Source organism: Canis lupus, chromosome 25, assembly GCF_048164855.1.
Source record: "Canis lupus baileyi chromosome 25, mCanLup2.hap1, whole genome shotgun sequence".
Taxonomy (NCBI): domain Eukaryota; kingdom Metazoa; phylum Chordata; class Mammalia; order Carnivora; family Canidae; genus Canis; species Canis lupus.
Window position 1 is genome coordinate 14,567,075 of NC_132862.1, and position 17,671 is coordinate 14,584,745.

Consider the following 17,671-nt stretch of genomic DNA (forward strand, 5'->3'; position numbering starts at 1 on the left):
GCACACAGTAATTCACTATTTGTCCCTGCTTTAATATTTAGTGCTTAACCAGCAAGGTTGCTATGGTCACACATTTGTGTTAATGTAACATTTGAATCTATGAAGTGAATAGAACAGGCCTTATGTAATTTATTTCCTTTGTAGGTTTTCCTACCTGTGCTTGACAGAGTTTTGTATGCTTAAGCGTGTGGCATTGTGTAAACATATAAAGTGAATATAATTTCATATCCCATTTCACTGGTCTTCGGTGTAACCCTTTGGGAGAGAAGCTTTACCATTACTGTAGAGTCAAATGTCAGTAGATTCCTGGACACCAGAAGTGTTGGGATTGGTATTCAGCATCATCATCACTTAGGAACTTTTTAGACACAGATTTTTGGTCCCATAATAGACCTACTGAATCATAAGCTCTGGGGATGAACTCAGCAATCTCAGTTTTAACAAGTTCTTCAGGAAATTCTGAGACATCCTCAGGTTGAGAATCACCATATTGGAATAAGCTATGGCTCATCCATGTACACGTTTTGGGAGTTTGTTGAAAATAAAGGTTTAGAGCATTGGAGCAAGCCTTTTGTGGGAGATTTTGGAGTGACCAGTACATAGGTGTTGGTCACTTCAGCCATAGAGATCAGTGAGACTGATTGGAGATAGTATCTGGGATGAGAAGAGCAGGGTACCAAGAGCAGGTATTAAGAACCATCCTAGTACAAAAACAGTTAAGAGAGGATGAAAGTGGAGTTATTTCTACACCAGGTCTGGAACAGTGATGCCGTCATTTCTATCTAGTTTCCTTTGGGGGTCTAGCCTCCCTAATCTTTCCTTTTTTAATTTTGCTTAGTTAACATATAGTGCAGTATTGATTTCTGGAGTAGAAGTCAGTGATTCGTCACTTACATACAACTCCCAGTGCTCATCACAGGAGCCCGTTTTTAATCTCCATTACCCATCTAGCCCATCCCCCTCTCACTTCCCTCCATCCACCCTCAGTGTGTTCTCTTTTGTTAAAAGTCTCCTATGGTTTGTTTCCCTCTCTCCCTTTTCTCCTCCCTTCTCATATGTTCATCTGTTTTCCTTCTTAAATCCCATATATGAGTGAGATCACATGGTATTTGCCTTTCTCTGCCTGACTTATTTCACTTAACATAATACACTCTAGTTCTATCCACATCATTGCAAATGGCTGAATAATATTCCATTATATATACCTATACATCAGATCTTTATCCATTCATCAGCTAATGGACATTTGGGCTCTTTCCATAGTTTGGCAATTGTTAATGATGCTGTTATAAATGTCAGGGTGCCTGTACCCCTTTGAATCTGTATTTTTGTATCCTTTGGGTAAATACCTAGTAGTCTAATCGCTGGGTCATAGGGTAGCTCTATCTTTAACTTTTTGAGGAACCTCCATATTGTTCTCCAGTGTGGCTGCACCAGTTTGCATTCCCACCAATAGTGTAAGAAGGTTCCCTTTTCTCTGTATCTTCACCAACAACTGTGGTTTCTTGCCTTGTTAATTTTAGCCATTCTAACAAGCGTGAGGTAGTATCTCATCGTGGTTTTGATTTGTATTTCCCTGATGATGCGTGATGTTAAGCTTTTCATGTGTCTGTTAGCCATCCAGATTCCTTCTTTTAGCCTCCACAGTCTTATTGCAGCCTTACCTCTTAGACCCTAGAATCTAGGAAACTACAAATAAAGCAGTAGTGAAATGAACATATTTGTATGGAAAGTTTTTTCTATCCTGGAAAATTAGATAAAAGAAATATATTATGATTGGTACAAGAAGAAAGAAAACTGTTCTGGATTTTTATTTCCTTGGTTTTACCCACATGATGAACCATTTGTTTTATTGTTTTGGATATACTTCTCAAGTCTAATTTTGTTGGTTTGTTTTGTTTCTATGGTAATGTTTCAAAGCCTCCTGAAGCTGAACTATTCTTCATTACTTTTCCAAAACTGTCAAGCCAATAAATAGACTCAGTAGAGGACAACCGTGAAGAAATGTTAGTAATCACGCCTTAATCATTCTCCACTGACTTTTCTTGTGTTCACTCTCTAGCCATTTAATACACTCATTATACTTGAGTTTCTTATATACTGAGACTATATTTTAGTCATGTTATATTGAAGAACATTTACTTAAAGGATAAATTTATGTTTTTATAAATATGTATACAATATAAACATTCTGGGTTATTTCAAGTAAATTCACTGAGTATGTTCTATTGCTATTTATCCCAGTCTTTTTCAAAATTTGATTTTCATAGGAATCAAATAGTGATCATATTAAAATTCAGATTCTTCATCTTCAACAAACTTCTAGGCAATCCTATGTTGAGTCCATGGACCACACTTTGAATAGCAAGGCTTCAGATAAGATACATTAAATTGAGACACATGGGGCAGCCCAGGTGGCTCAGTGGTTTAGCGTCGCCTTCAGCCCAGAGCCTGATCCTGGAGACCTAGGATCGAGTCCCACATCAGGCTCCCTGCATGGAGCCTGCTTCTCCCTCTGCCTGTCTCTCTCTCTCTCTCTCTCTCTCTGTGTCTGTCGTGAATAAATAAATAAAATCTTTAAAAAATTGAGACACATCAATTCAGTAGAATATTTTACATCCATTAAAAGAGTGAGGTCAAAAATGGGGAAATCCACAAGATATGCTGTTTAAATGAAAAAAGCAAAGTGATTAACTGTATATGACATGACTCCATTTGCATGTTTTCAAGGAAATGTATTTATACAAAGAGAATTTCTGAAAGATTATATAAGGAACTTCCTTTTAACCCTTTTTAAAATCCCAATCTTGAGGTACCCATCTCCTGAGATTGGTATGAATTTTTCCCATCCATATTTTTATAGGTTCATTGCACAGGGAACCTTAAAATATATGTTGGTTTTTCTTTAAAATTTTACATAAATGGGGTCACATATTTATTTTTGCATTGTTTCCCATGTGAACTATAACTCTTTTAATAAAAACTAAGGAACAAAATCAAAATCAACAAAATAGAACTATCAAAATCATGTGATAAACTATACTATAGGAAGTGCACTGGATCAGAAATCAGAGAGTTAGAACCTTAACTTACTGTCAGCACTTGTGACATTGGGTGAATTACTAGGCCTATCTGGACCACAGGTTTCTTTTTTTTTTTTTTTTTTAAAGATTTTATTTATTTATTCATGAGAGACACACAGAGAGAGGCAGAGACATAGGTGGGGGCGTGGGGTGGGGAAGCAGGCTCCCTGCAGGGAGCCTGATGTGGGACTTGATCCCAGGACCCCGGGTCACACCCTGAGCCAAAGGCTGATGCGCAACTGCTGAGCCACCCAGGCATCCTTAGACCACAAGTTTCTAATATGTAATTAATCTAGAAGCTTCCAGATCATTCCAGAACATTGAACAGCCCCGTTTGGAATATTCTAATACATACTTTTCTGCTCTCATGTTACAATTGACTAAGATCTCAAACTGTCATTCACATTCCAGGAAGCCAGTTGAGTGCTGATTTGGCTTCAAGGATTGTAGATTTTGGCTGAAGATTTGACCTCTAAGTTGATCCTACTCAGGTGACAGTCAGAGAGGATAGCCAGCAGAGGGTACAAGTGTGAGTGACAAATCCACCTGATGAAAGTGTTGGGAGACTCTGTCTTCCAGTCCATGCTCTTTTGTTTAATACTCATGGATGGAGAGGGTTTTTTGTTGTTTTGTTTTTCAGATTGAGCTGTGACAGATTTCAGTCGTGGCAGTGAGTACTTTTCTTATGACTGGCTTTATCACTATTACTGTCACATTTGTAAGTGTTTTCTTGGCTTATATATGTGGAGGGTGTGAGACATAGGGATGCAATCATCCATTCAGGGGGGCCTCCTGCCTGTTTTGGCTGGAGAGGTGAGAAGAGTGATTAGAAGGTCTGCAGTGGCTTCTCCTCTGTTGTCAGCATTTACTTGAAAGCTGCGAAAATCTGAGAAATGTTCAAATCCAAGATTGTGAGATCAATAAAGGAGTTAAGTGAATGTTCTGGAGGGCAGTTTGAGATTCTGAAAAGGATTGATGGCATTTATTACTTTCTGAGATGCTGATCTTAGAGTAAATGTTGTTTAAAATATTAGCTGTGGAAGAGAGAGTATTTTATAATGTCTTTGTCAGAAAGAACCAGAAAGAGTTAGCCTCCCATTCAAAATGGAAAAGTGAGACTGACAAGATGGAAGATATATTTTTTTGAGTAAAAGATTTATTAATAACATTCATTTTCTGGATACAGTATATTTACAAAATGTGACTGACCTCTTTGAAATATAAACGTTAATTTAATGATGCCTGATACTTTTTCTTGTGGTTTTGATTTAAAGGGAATAAAAGCAATTGTTTATTTATTACTATGAAACAAATTGTCCCCAAACCTGGCTTCTTAAAAAAGAAAAAAGAAAAACAACAACAACCTCGAACATTTGTTATCTCATGCAGTTTCTGAGAATCAGAAATCTGGGCGAAGCTTACCTGGGTGGTCTGATTCTGCATCTCTCATGAGGTTACACTCAAGACCTTGGCCAGGACTGCAGTCACCTGGGGCTTGATGGAGATAGGCAGCTATACTTCCTTCCAGGATGGCTCCTTCACATGCCTATTGGGTAGAAGACATGAGTTCCTTGATGGTTATTAGTAAGAGCTCCAGTTCCTTACCACATGGATCTATCATATGGTTAGAAAGTTCTTATGACATGGCAGCAGGCTTCTAAGAGCAAGTACTCCAGAGGAGAGAGAAAGCAAGGGGGGCATTTCAATGCCTTTTACAGGTTAGTCTTGCAAGTCACAGGCTATCATTTCTGCCATACTCTATTCATAGAAGCCAGTCACTAAGTAAAGCCAACGCTCAAGGGCAGGTGAATTTAGCTCCTCGTTTTGAAGGGAGGAATTTCAAAGAACATGTGGACATATTTTTAAAGTACCACAATGGCATATTACTCAGCCATAAAAAAGAAGGAAATCTTGCCATTGGCAGCAACATGAATGGAGCTAGAGAGTATTATGCTAAATGAAGTTAAGTCGGTCAGAGAAAGACAAATACCATATGATTTCACTCATATGAATTTAAGGAACAAAATAAACAAAGAAAGAGACAAACAAAAAGACTTAAATACAGAGAACAAGTTGAGGGTTACTGGAGGGGAGATGCATGGGGGGAATGAGTAAAATACATGATGGGGATTAAGGAGGGCACTAGTTGTGATGAGTACTGGATGTTGTACAGAAGTGTTGAATCACTATATTGTACACTTGAAACTCATATTACCCTGTATGTTAACTAAATGGAATTCAATAAAAACTTAAAAAAATAAAGTGCCATAATAGTCAAATTAATTGAAGAGGTCTCAGTATTATAAAATAAATTATAAGATTGCAAGAAAGCACAATTTTGTTAAGCTGTCCTTTATTAATTTCCATAGAAAATCACTGATAATAACTAATATTGGTTTAAGACTCCATGTAGTAGGTACAGTGGTTGGCCTTTCACATCATCTATTTTATCCTTAGCACAATTCTGGGAGATAGAGCCTCCTTTATTTTTAATTTTTAAAAAAGATTTTATTTATTTATTTGAGAGAGACAGAGAGAGAGAGAGAGCGAGCATGAGTGGGGGACAGAGGCAGAGGGAGAGGGAGAAGGAGACTCCCCATTGTGCAGGGAGCCCGATGCGATGCGGGCTCCATCCCAGGACTCTGGGATCATGACCTGAGCTGAAGATAGACACTTAACTGACTGAGCCACCCAGGCACCCCAGGTAGAGCCTCCCATTAACACGTTTCAAAATTAAAATGCCGTAAATTGTAACCTGCATCCTTATTTAATGTATCATTAATAAAGAAACAAAAATGCCAATTAAACCATATCACAGTTCCTCATTTATTTGAATTGTACTTTATTGGAAGTACAGATTCTAGGCTTATTAGGCTCCCTCCACCTCTAGGTCATTTATCACTCTTGTGCACACATAGAAATTAGAAAACATAAGTGAAACAAACTGGTGTTCCTAAAATGTTTTCATATTCAGAGTCTAATCCTTCTGAAACACTGACATTGTTGCTTCCTATCAGAGGACCAGCCTTGCATTGATTCTGGGCCCCATGCATGCAGGTCACTGGTGTAATTCAACCTTGAATTTAGAGCCATTGCATCAACCAACCACAGTATTTTAAGTAAGTGTACGATCTTAAGTTATATTTCCCATGTCCTATTCAGATATATATTTAGTATTCTCAGGCTCTGAATCATAGTTTTTTTCTTTTGGGTCTTAGATCCTATGTAATTAGCCTATACATTGTGCCTTATTGGATAAAAGATTTTATTTTTTTAAACACGTTTTCATTTAATCTATTCTGATTCATTCTATGGGCTATCATCAAATTGTTCCCTAAAATTATATTTATAAATGCATAGGAAATTTTCATTTTCATACTATATGTTTGTTATTTATCTAATCTGGGGCTTTTTCCTCCTTATCAAATCCATTTGCTTTGCTCCAAACAACTATATTAGGTAGCTTCACCTTCTACTTTTGCTAATTTTTCTTTAAGAAAGAAAAGTTCCAGTTGCTTTATTTGTATTTAATTTAGTCTTCTTATGGTGGGCATTCCCCAATACATCCTCAGCTAAGGAATTCTATTTTTAAACAATAGGATAGAGCAGGGAATTAACACTTCCTGACATTACATTAAGGATGACTCTTAGATGGCCAACTTTGTCTGATCAACCATTAGGCCTGCTCAGCTTCTTATTCCTCTAAATTTTGCTAATTTTACAACTAATCAAATTCAAAGACAGTTACTGTAAGATATAAAAAGTCGGGGTCATCAAATAGAGAAATAAAAATTTTCTTGCAAATAAAGACAGGTTTCTCCTTGTAAAATTATTTTCACCATTTAGTTTGAGCAATTACAGCTCTTTACATTTCCCAAGTAATTACAGCCATTTGCATGTGCAGTGATTCAGTTCCCACTGACTTGTGATGAAATGGAAAGCAAAAATGAGAAGAACAAAACTAAAATTCTAAAAATGGTAAGCCATCATGTTGCTCTCAGGCTTTTGGAGGCCCAAGAATGCTCATGTCTTCCCACCAGATGATATTGGGTAATATAGGAAATGAATAGGCAATAGGATATGAAACGTATACTGTGTCTTCCCAAAGCAAATCATGATGGCAAGTACAGAGCACTGGAAATGAGGGCCAGTAGAAGTGGAAAGTTGGCTTCCCTCTCTAAAGCAATGTGCTTACAGCCCCTGGGAGTGCATGGAGATTTACCGGGTACCTACAGCACCCTTCTAAGAAGCAGCTTCCAGAAGGAAAGTGGAGAGTGGCATAAAGGAAAAAACATAGGCTTTGGAGACAGACAAACGTGGGTTAAGTTCATACTCACTCATTTCCCAGGTGTTTGAGGTAGAACAGGCTTCTCAAAATTTAAAGTGTAGACACATCACCTGGGGACTTGTTTAAAATGCAGACTCTGAATCAGGAGGTCTGTTGGTTGGCCTCAACATTCCACGTTTCTAATAAGCCCTACAAATGCCCATGCTGCTGAGCGACCAACCACTTCTTGAGAAGCCAGGAGCTAGCTAGAGCGAGCTGCTTTATTTCCAAGGTTCAGGTACCTCCTCTGAAGTTTAGAGAAATAGTACCTGATTACACACTTGTGGCTTTGATTATAAATTGTATGTCTAAAGAGGATACAGCACAGTGCTTGGTGCATCATAGGGGTTCAATAAATGGTACTAATGCCCCATTTAATCAGCTTCAAATGTTTTGCCGACTTAAGCCAGTGAGCAATTATACCAGTGACATTTCTATTAGGTGTGATAATAACAAGATTTAGCTAGGGAAGCTTGTATTTTCATATACATCATTGGATCCATCTAAGAATGAGCGACTGTTTAGCTACCTGAAGATTTTTGGCTGGCTTTCCTTTTTTTTTTTTTTTTTCTTTCCCTTTTTTTCTTGTCTAATAGAGTACAACAAAGAAAAAAGTAAGAATCAAACAGAAGAGAGAATTTTTAAGTCAATATCATCTTGGGCACTTTTTAAAAGGAAAAAATAAAAGTGGCTAACATTTTAGATATGTTCTTCAAATGACTCGGTGTACAATGCATTAGAGGAATTTACTTGCAGTCAGACAGTGGTGCTGACATCCTGAGAAGTAGACACAATGAAGCAACAGAAGGCTTTTCAGATTCTCAAGCCTATTTCTCCCTGTTAACAAAAATTCTTTGAATCTCTTGCGCACAGTCTAAGGTTTTATCACTTTGTGAAATTTTCTTTGGTAACTGTTTCTGATTTTATGAAGTGACGCTTTTGACATAATTACGAGTTCTATTCTGGTTAAAGTACAGGAGTCTTGCAATTACCCACTGCATTCCATGGTAATTATCTACACTTGTGCCTTTTACCCCTGTGCAGAGAGCCGGCCGGCCTTATTACGATAAGGTTTAAGTGCTTAAAATGTTTTCTAGGGAGGAAGCAGCTATGATGAGGCCTGCTCCTGCTCTCTGCGGGGGGAAGAAGATTAATACGAAATGTCCAGATCACTCTGTCATTGTTTGCCCTTTTTGCACATACCCTGCAAGTGGCTTTAACTTGAGTCGGAGATTTTGTGAGCTGGTGAAATTTTAATGAAAAAAAAGGACATGTGTGGTAAAGTGGTAAGACAATGTTTCACACACACTCTTACCAAAAATGTAAGAGTTATTTTTCCTTGAGTGAGTAGTTTTTGAGAACTGAATAGGTTAAACTTTGACTTTTTTTTTTTTTCAGAAACAATTCTTAAAAATCTAACTAGTTAGAACAACCCCTTTTCGAGATACGTTCGTTAGATTACTCCTTTCTGCCCCTGGACGCCCCCGAGTAAGCATCGGTAAAGTCTCCCCTCCCACCGCCCTCATGTCTAAGTCAGAGTCTCCCAAAGAGCCCGAGCAGCTGCGGAAGCTCTTCATCGGAGGTTTGAGCTTCGAAACGACCGATGAGAGTCTGAGGAGCCATTGTGAGCAATGGGGAGCGCTTATGGACTGTGTGGTAATGAGAGACCCCAACACCAAGCGCTCCAGAGGCTTTGGGTTCGCCACATACACCACCAGGGAGGAGGTGGATGCAGTCATGAATGCAAGGCCGCACAAGGTGGATGGAAGAGTCGTGGAACCAAAGAGGGCTGTCTCCCGAGAAGATTCTCAAAGACCTGGTGCCCACTTAACTGTGAAAAAGATTTTTGTCGGTGGCATTAAAGAAGACACTGAAGAACATCATCTAAGAGATTATTTTGAACAGGATGGGAAAGTGGACGTGATTGAGATCATGACTGGCCGAGGCAGTGGCAAAAAGAGAGGTTTTGCTTTTGTGACCTTTGATGACCACGACTCTGTAGACAAGATTGTCATTCAAAAATACCATCCTGTGAATGGCCACGACCGTGAAGTAAGGAAAGCCCTATGGAAGCAAGAGATGGCTAGTGCTTCGTCCAGCCAAAGAGGCCGAAGTGGTTCTGGAAACTTTGGTGGTGGTCGTGGAGGTGGTTTTGGTGGGAATGACAACTTTGGTCGTGGAGGGAACTTCAGTGGTCGAGGTGGCTTCGGTGGCAGTCGAGGTGGTGGTGGATATGGTGGCAGTGGGGATGGCTATAATGGATTTGGTAATGACAGAAGCAACTTTGGAGGTGTCGGAAGCTGTAACGATTTTGGCTATTACGACAATCAATCCTCAAATTTTGGCCCATGAAAGGAGGAAATTTTGGAGGCAGAAGCTCTGGCCCCTATGGTGGTGGAGGCCAATACTTTGCCAAACCACGAAACCAAGGTGGCTGTGGCGGTTCCAGCAGCAGCAGCAGCTATGGCAGTGGCAGAAGGTTTTAATTACTGCCAGGAAACAAAGCTTAGCAGGAGAGGAGAGCCAGAGAAGTGACAGGGAAGCTACAGGTTACAACAGATTTGTGAACTCAGCCAAGCACAGTGGTGGCAGGGCCTAGCTGCTACAAAGAAGACATGTTTTAGACAATACTCATGTGTATGGGCAAAAAACTCGAGGACTGTATTTGTGACTAATTGTATAACAGGTTAATTTAGTTTCTGTTCTGTGGAAAGTGTAAAGCATTCCAACAAAGGGTTTTAATGTAGATTTTTTTTTTGCGCCCATGCTGTTGATTGCTAAATGTAATAGTCTGATCATGACGCTGAATAAATGTGTCTTTTTTTAAATGTGCTGTGTAAAGTTAGTCTACTCTGAAGCCATCTTGGTAAACTACCCCAACAGTGTGAAGTTAGAATTCCTTCAGGGTGATGCCAGGTTCCACTCGAAATTTATTTGCAACCTGCTTGGGCACAGAAGCCATTGTCTCCACAAACCTTGGTGTGGTTGAACTGACAGTTAATGTGTTGTGACCTGGAGTTCACCGTTAAAAGGGTCACCCAAGCAAAGTCCTGGAGTTTATTTGGTTATTATGATTGTTGGCACATCCTATGCAATATATCTAAATTGAATTATGGTATCAGATAAAATTATAGATGGGATTAAAGCTTGTGTATCGTCCATTATCATGTGTAATCAATAAACGATTTAATATTCTCTTGAAAAAAAAAAAAAGAACAACTCATTTTCTTTGCAGATAATCTCGAAGTGGAGTCAGTAAAGTTTGTAATTAATATGACTCAGCACCCCTTTCCTAAGTAGTTCAAAGCTATTTTGTATACATGGGAAGAGTAACTTCAAAACTTGTTTGGGTTGCAACTAGAGAAATTCCATTATCTCAATTTTGAATTGCAGACAGAGAAAAAATTTACTCTGGTACCACATTCAGACTAGATTTAGGTGCATTTGTACCCTGGATCCTTCTGGTTATCTAACTTTTTTGTCAATGGAGGATGTTGGTACAACTAAAGATGAGGGGTTTCTTTTGTTTCTGTTTTTTTTTTTTTTTTTTTAGAATACATTAGCTCTCTTGATCCTATAAGATGGTCAAGAAGTTAAAGAAACTAATCAAAAAATATTAAATAAACATCTTCTATGCTACAGGCACTGTGTTGGTATTGGGGTAAAGTGTGCAAGCTAAGATCATGAACCAAGCCAAAATCAAAAGTTGGACACTTATCTGAGTGAGCCACCCAGGCACCCCTGTAATTTAGAATTTTGATGCTCTTCCTCAAGCATCAGAATGACAAATCAGTCTCATAGATTCTCAGAATCAGCACTGTTTAGATGGCTGTGGAGTTGGCCATGGGTCCTGTTGAATTTGGTCAGTGGAAGGGTCAAAATAGCCATGGAAACATCACAAGAAAAACATTTGTAATTATGTAGGGTGACGGATGTTAACTAGCCTTATCATTGGTGGTCATCTTGTAATATACACCTGTATCAGATCATTATGTTGTATACCTGAACTGATATAATGTTATATGTCAGTTATACCTCAGTAAAAAGTATAGCCCTGGCAAGACATGTCTGTGCTTGACTGTTCCACTTTTCTACTGCAAGATATTTGGATTTTTATTTGTCTGGTTCTAGCACATTCTCTTCCCTGGTGTGTTCCCTCCTACTTCACATTTCAGATTTTATCCCCATCCACGAAAGACTTTGCCAGTATTTTATTTCTGGATTAATAGGTATTCTTACCTATGAGCAAAATCCACAGCGGGACATATTTGCCATTGAATTTAAAGAACCCCATGTTCAACCTGATAAGTATCTTTTATTTTGAGTGTTTACTATTGTAATAAGTTTGAGAAGTGGAGAGGGGAGAGGGAGAGAGGGAACATTCTGACTCCCACTTTCAAGTACTGATTAAATAGCAAATATGTGCTTCATGTTAGAGCAAATAGTGTTAAAGTTATAATGTATGTGAAGAAGGCATTTTCCTCCGTGCTGTGGAAGCACCTCAATCCAGAAGGGCAGAGATGAGTGTCTGCCTTCCACTTGGAGCATAACTAAAGGCTTAACACCCCATTTTATGCTCCCAAGTCGTCTGTTGCTTATCCTCCTCTGTGCACCTGTTTTGCTTTATCCAGTAATGATGGACTCTGCCTATCGCTGTCTAGGGTCCCATCATTTTGATAAAGCATCTCTTCAATCTAATCATTCCAAGACAGAATGAGTCTCTTACTTGGGATTCTACTCCACAGAAGTCCCAGAACACCACGTAAACCCAGCTGAGGATTTATTTGTTCTTCTAAGTCTCTTTTCTCTCCACAACAGGTCTTGACCCTTTCCTGGCTAAATGTGATCAGCAGCTTTGCCTTGAGATGTGAGTAGCCAGGCTCTAGGTTGTCAGGCAAACTGGGGGACAGAGCCAGAGCGCCCTGAAGGCGGCTAGACCTGACCTAGTGCCAGTTGGACAGAGGAGTCCAGGCAAAGATTTTCAACTCCATCTTTTGCGCACCCTACCAGGCATCCTACTAAATACTTTATGTACAATTGTACCATCAAATCTTCTTGTTTATGAGAAAGATTCTCTTATAAACTCCGCCTTGATCATGAGCAACATAAAGATCGTGAAGCATAAGGTCCTGTAAGTTCTTCGTGGCAGAGCCAGGTTTCAAATCTAAGTCTGACCCCAGAGTCCATCATACCTCCTCTGATTTGATATGTGTCAAATTAATACCTAGACACCGAGGTTGGGTAAAGGAAACAGGATGATGGCTGGGGCTTATTTTGCAAAATCCAGCAGATGAGGGTAGATGACTTTATACAATGAAAGTCATATTTACCTTCTATTTGGCACAAAAATTTATTTTCCCCGTATAAATTGTGAGCTTCTTTCAAATATTACCTTTTCATTCAAATATTTTGGGAAAAAGCCAGGCAGACACGTGCCTCCTAATCACATAGCGCTTGGTACATTTGGGTTAGGACTACGTATACCTTGAGGCACAGGAATAATACAATTTTCAAAAAATAATGACATTTATCTCTAGATGTAAATAAAGAATGTTAAAAAGAGTTTTCCTAATAATTGTTTTTGTGATTGATTTGAGGAGCCAATTTATAGAAGATTGCCTTTGTGATAATCAGTCACATCTTGAGCATTTCTGTGACTTAGCTTATTAAGTTTACTTCAAGCACTAAACCAAGTACAGATATCTTCACTGTGATGAGTAAAGTATGCCGTCATCAGGTGGCTCTGTAGCACAATGCATAGCGCATTGGACTTCTAAAGTATACCGTCATCAATGAATACAGTTGCAAAATGTTGGGACTTATTCCTTACTAGGTCTGATGTAGACAGAAATAATTTTGGTCACATTCACCGTCATGTCACAGTCGGGGGGGATGCATTGAGTTTCATGACAATGTCCTTCACATATATACTTCATTCTTATATGACAGCATCTGCTATAAAGGCTCATTAGAAGGAAATGAATGAAATAAAAGTCATTGATTATTTATTAATTTTCTCTGGTTATGTTCCATATATATATGCCCATAATAGCTCAGCAATTCTTTTGGACCATTGCAAATGTTCTCTAATACTCAAGGATTCCCTGGAGGTTTCTTCCCTCTACCAAGCCATGGAGGAACCTGTATATTGCTCTTATCTATTTTGTAAACTGGAATTTCATAGTAAGATTTTACTTATGAAAAAAAGAAATCTATAGTAGGAAAACTGAAACCCACTGATATAGATCATACTCTATATGTACCCTAGATCAGTATTTCATATAAAACACATTTTTAAAAAAAGATTTTATTCATTTATTTGAGAGAGAGAGAGAGAGAGCAAGCACAAGAAAGGAGAGTGATGGAGGGAGAGGGAAAAGCAGACTCCCTGTTGAAAAGGGAGTCTGATGAGGGATTGGATCTCAGGACCTTGGGATCATCACCTGAGCCAAAGGCCAATGCTTAATCAACTGAGACACCCAGGCACCCTTCATATGGGACACATTTTAAAAAACCATTTGCCATAGACAGATGACAGTAGTCATTTTCCATTTACCTAAAAGTTTCATTTTGTCATACAAAAGAGAGTATTATCCCGATAATTAATACTATGAATAAATATGAAAGAAGTGTCTGTTCTTTATGAGTATACATACCAAGAAGGACAAACTGAATAAAAATTTTTTGCTGTAATATATGCTTTTAAAACAGAAGTCAGCATTAAAAAAATATTTTTATTTATTTGTTTGAGAGAGAGCAGGGGGAGAAGCAGAGGAAGAGGGACAAGCTGACTCCATGCTGAATGAGAGCCCCATGTGAGGCTTGATTCCATGTCCCTAGGATGATGATCTGAACCAAAATCAAGAGTTGAGCATCTAACCAACCAAGAGACCTGGGTGCCCCAGGAGTCAGCATTTTTAATGTAAAGGACCAGGTAGTAAATATTTCATCTTTGTGGCTCATATAGTCTTTGTCGCAACTATTCACTTCTGCTGTATTTGTACGAGCAGGAAGTATCTATTAGACAATAATAAGCAAGTGGGAATGGCCAGAGTTGGTCTGCAGGCTGCAAGTTGCCAGCCTCTGTTCTAAAAAGTCAATGCTAATGGACTATACATTGGGTAGAATAGAAACAAGAATAGAATAGTGAAGATATATATATATATAGATATATATATATATATATAGATAGATAGATAGATATATTTTAATGCTAGAAGACCAATTTTAATGATTACACCTAGAATTTTAGAGAATGGTTCACAGTTAATGTTTGGTTATCTTGTGATTTAAGGTCCTACAATTTTAAGATTTTAAAGATATTTTTCATGTCTGTATAATACTTTGCATCCTAATTTACACACTTGAAAATTTTTGAAATGGGTATTCACTTTAACCTCATCCTTAGCTGTCACTGATAAATATTTGTTTGCACTGACATTATGCCCAGCGTTTGCTTGGAAGGTGAGGAGCTTTTTATATTTTTCTAGTCACAGATAAAACTATTTTCTAGGGTGTAGTCCTTATAATCTAGCTCAACTATATTTTGATTATTTTAGTTTCTTTATTTATGATGGTGGACAGAGAAGTGGTAATTTGTTGCTTTTAGGTAGATGTCCAATTTTCTTATTTTTTCTATGTTAAATTTACAAGGTCAAAGGAAAATGATTTTCCTCTCCAATATTTTACTCTATTTACTGTATTATACGTATTGCCTGTGACGTTAAGTATTTTCAACAACTAGCTGCAACATTTCAAAAGCATATTAAAATGACCTTACTAGAGGATTTAAAAGCTTATCTATGATTATAGAAGCTAAAATCTTGCTTTTTTTAGTAAATGTCAGAGTTACTGGGAAAAAGTATACCAAGGAGCAAAATTATCAGTGACCTCTTCAGTTATTAAAAGGCATTCAGTAGTGCTTGGAATATTAAACAATATTTGTGCTTTAAAAGTTTAAAAATTATTCTATGTCCTCCTCTATGATTCTATGTCCCCCCCCCCCCCAATATTGTGGAAGCAATCTCGAGGTTATACATCCTCAGATGCTGCTAACTGGGGAGCTGGGGACTACACACAGCTGAAGATGGACTTTGGTTTGCACAATCTTTCATACATTTGTTATGACTTAAAAAGTCAGATGATGTGAAAATCAGGTGGTCTAAAAAAATAGTTTAATCTGGTACAGATGGCTTATATTTCTGCATGGCTGCATGGCTGCAACGTGACGTAGCTGAGAAGTTTCCATTCCTTTCAGGCAGTGTCTGTTTTCATAGGTCCTATTGTTCATAGAGCTTGCCTTCACTCCAACATCTGTCCCTCCCAATCCAGCAAGCCTTCTGCATGACCCTGGAGGCATCTATGTTGTCAGCCTCTCATCCGGGTCCAGAGCAGATGACCTGGTAGATGAGCATCAGCTGCTGTGTTCCCCAGCCTCAGCAATGTGGAGGCATCTATGTGTGGTGTCACCCTCCTGGAATGCTTACTACGTAGTAGCACCATGTTAGAATCCTTATACCAACCCTGTAGGATGAGTACTGTCATTGCTTCCATTTTACAGAGGCAAAGTGAGGTATCTGGAGGTATAACAACTTGCCCTAGGTCCCTGGGAAGTACGTGGAGGTGGCCAGTCTAGGTCTGAGGCCACAGTTTTAATAGTCTTAGCAATGGTGGAAAGGAGTTTCTGTTTTTCAATCATTTCTTTCCAGGGGCCCACCTTCTCAAGTTCTAACTACCTCAAATGATGCAATTTTACTTTCTGTTAGCACTGATACCATATGAAATGTTGTTGATAGAATTCTTTTTTATACTAATCAAGTTAATGTATACACATAGCTTAAAAATAAAATTTCCAGTCCTTGCTAGTTGTCTAGGATATTTACATTTCTATTTTCTTTTTAAAGATTTTATTTATTTGACCGAGAGAGAGAGAGAGACAGAGAGAGCACAAGTAGTCAGAGCAGCAGGCAGAGGGAGAGGAAGAAGCAGACTCCATGCTGAGCAGGGAGGCCGATGAGGGGCTCGATCTCAGGACCTTGGGATCATGACTTGAGTTGACGGCTTAACTGACTGAACCACCCAAGTGCCCAGGATATTTACATTTCCAAATCATTGGCATCCTTTCTGGTAATTGAGGGTTTAACCTCATACTGGCTCTCACCCTCATTTTCTTCTTCAGTTTCCTGAATTAATTATATTTTTAATTACTATATTACCTTTTTATGATAGTAAACATTGCTCATGGATAACTTAGCACTGTACTGTGACCACACTTTTGTTTTCTTACTGTATTCTTTCCCCTCCCCCTGTGGTAATTGTGCCTATTATTCATTCAATTAGTTTTCTATGCACTTGTTTTTTTTTTAAGATTTTATTTATTTATTCATGAGAGATGCAGAGAGAGAGAGAGGCGGAGACACAGGCAGAGGGAGAAGCAGGCTCCATGCAGTGATCCTGATGCAGAACTCGATCCCAGAACCCTGGGATAATGCCCTGAGCCAAAGGCAGATGCTCAACTGCTGAGCCACCCAGGCATCCTGTTTTTTTTTTTTTTTTTTTTTTAATGCTCCGCCTAACCTTTTACACATTTATGAATTTTTTTCAAATGCATAAAGACACCAAATAACCTATCGTGTCCCAGCCCCATATCTGGAGGCCTCATTCCTGGAGCCCTGTGTCTGCTCTGATGTAGATGTGTTGCTCTGCCGACTGGCACAGAATTGGCAAACTCAGTACCGCCCTCCACAGCCTTCTGTTTGGCATCTTTGACCTGCATCTCATGTCCTCCCCTTTTGTGTTTCATTTCCTCATCTTGCTGAAGCACATCTCTTTGTAGCTTCCTAGAAAAGTATGCGTGGGAATACATTTTGTGAGCTCTGGATTGTTTGAAAACATCATTATTGTATCCTCATACTTTTAATTTAGATAGAATTGTATGTTGGAAAATGTTTCCTTAGAATTTTGCAGTCATTTTCTGTATTGTCTTTGATTGTTCAATGTTGGTGTTAGACATCTGCTGCCTTTATAATTCCTATTTCTTGGCATACAAATCTCCTCTCATTACCTGCTTTGTGGACCTTTCCTTCAACCTTGTTCTGAAACTTCAGAGTGTGTTTGTAAAAGGGTCCTTTTTAGTCAAAGAGTTGGGCATTTAATGGGCTTTTCGATATGAGGATTTAGACCTTTTAGCCCTGGAAAATTATTCTTGTTTCTTTTTTTCTTGTTTCTCATTTTTGATAACTTTTTCTCTTTTATTCCTATT

General features: G+C 38.6%; 1 pseudogene; it reads left to right on the top strand.

Annotated features, from left to right (window-relative positions):
• The first annotated feature begins 8,878 nt into the window (after positions 1-8,878).
• On the top strand, positions 8,879-10,626 carry LOC140617276 (heterogeneous nuclear ribonucleoprotein A1-like; annotated as a pseudogene).
• Positions 10,627-17,671: the final 7,045 nt, after the last annotated feature.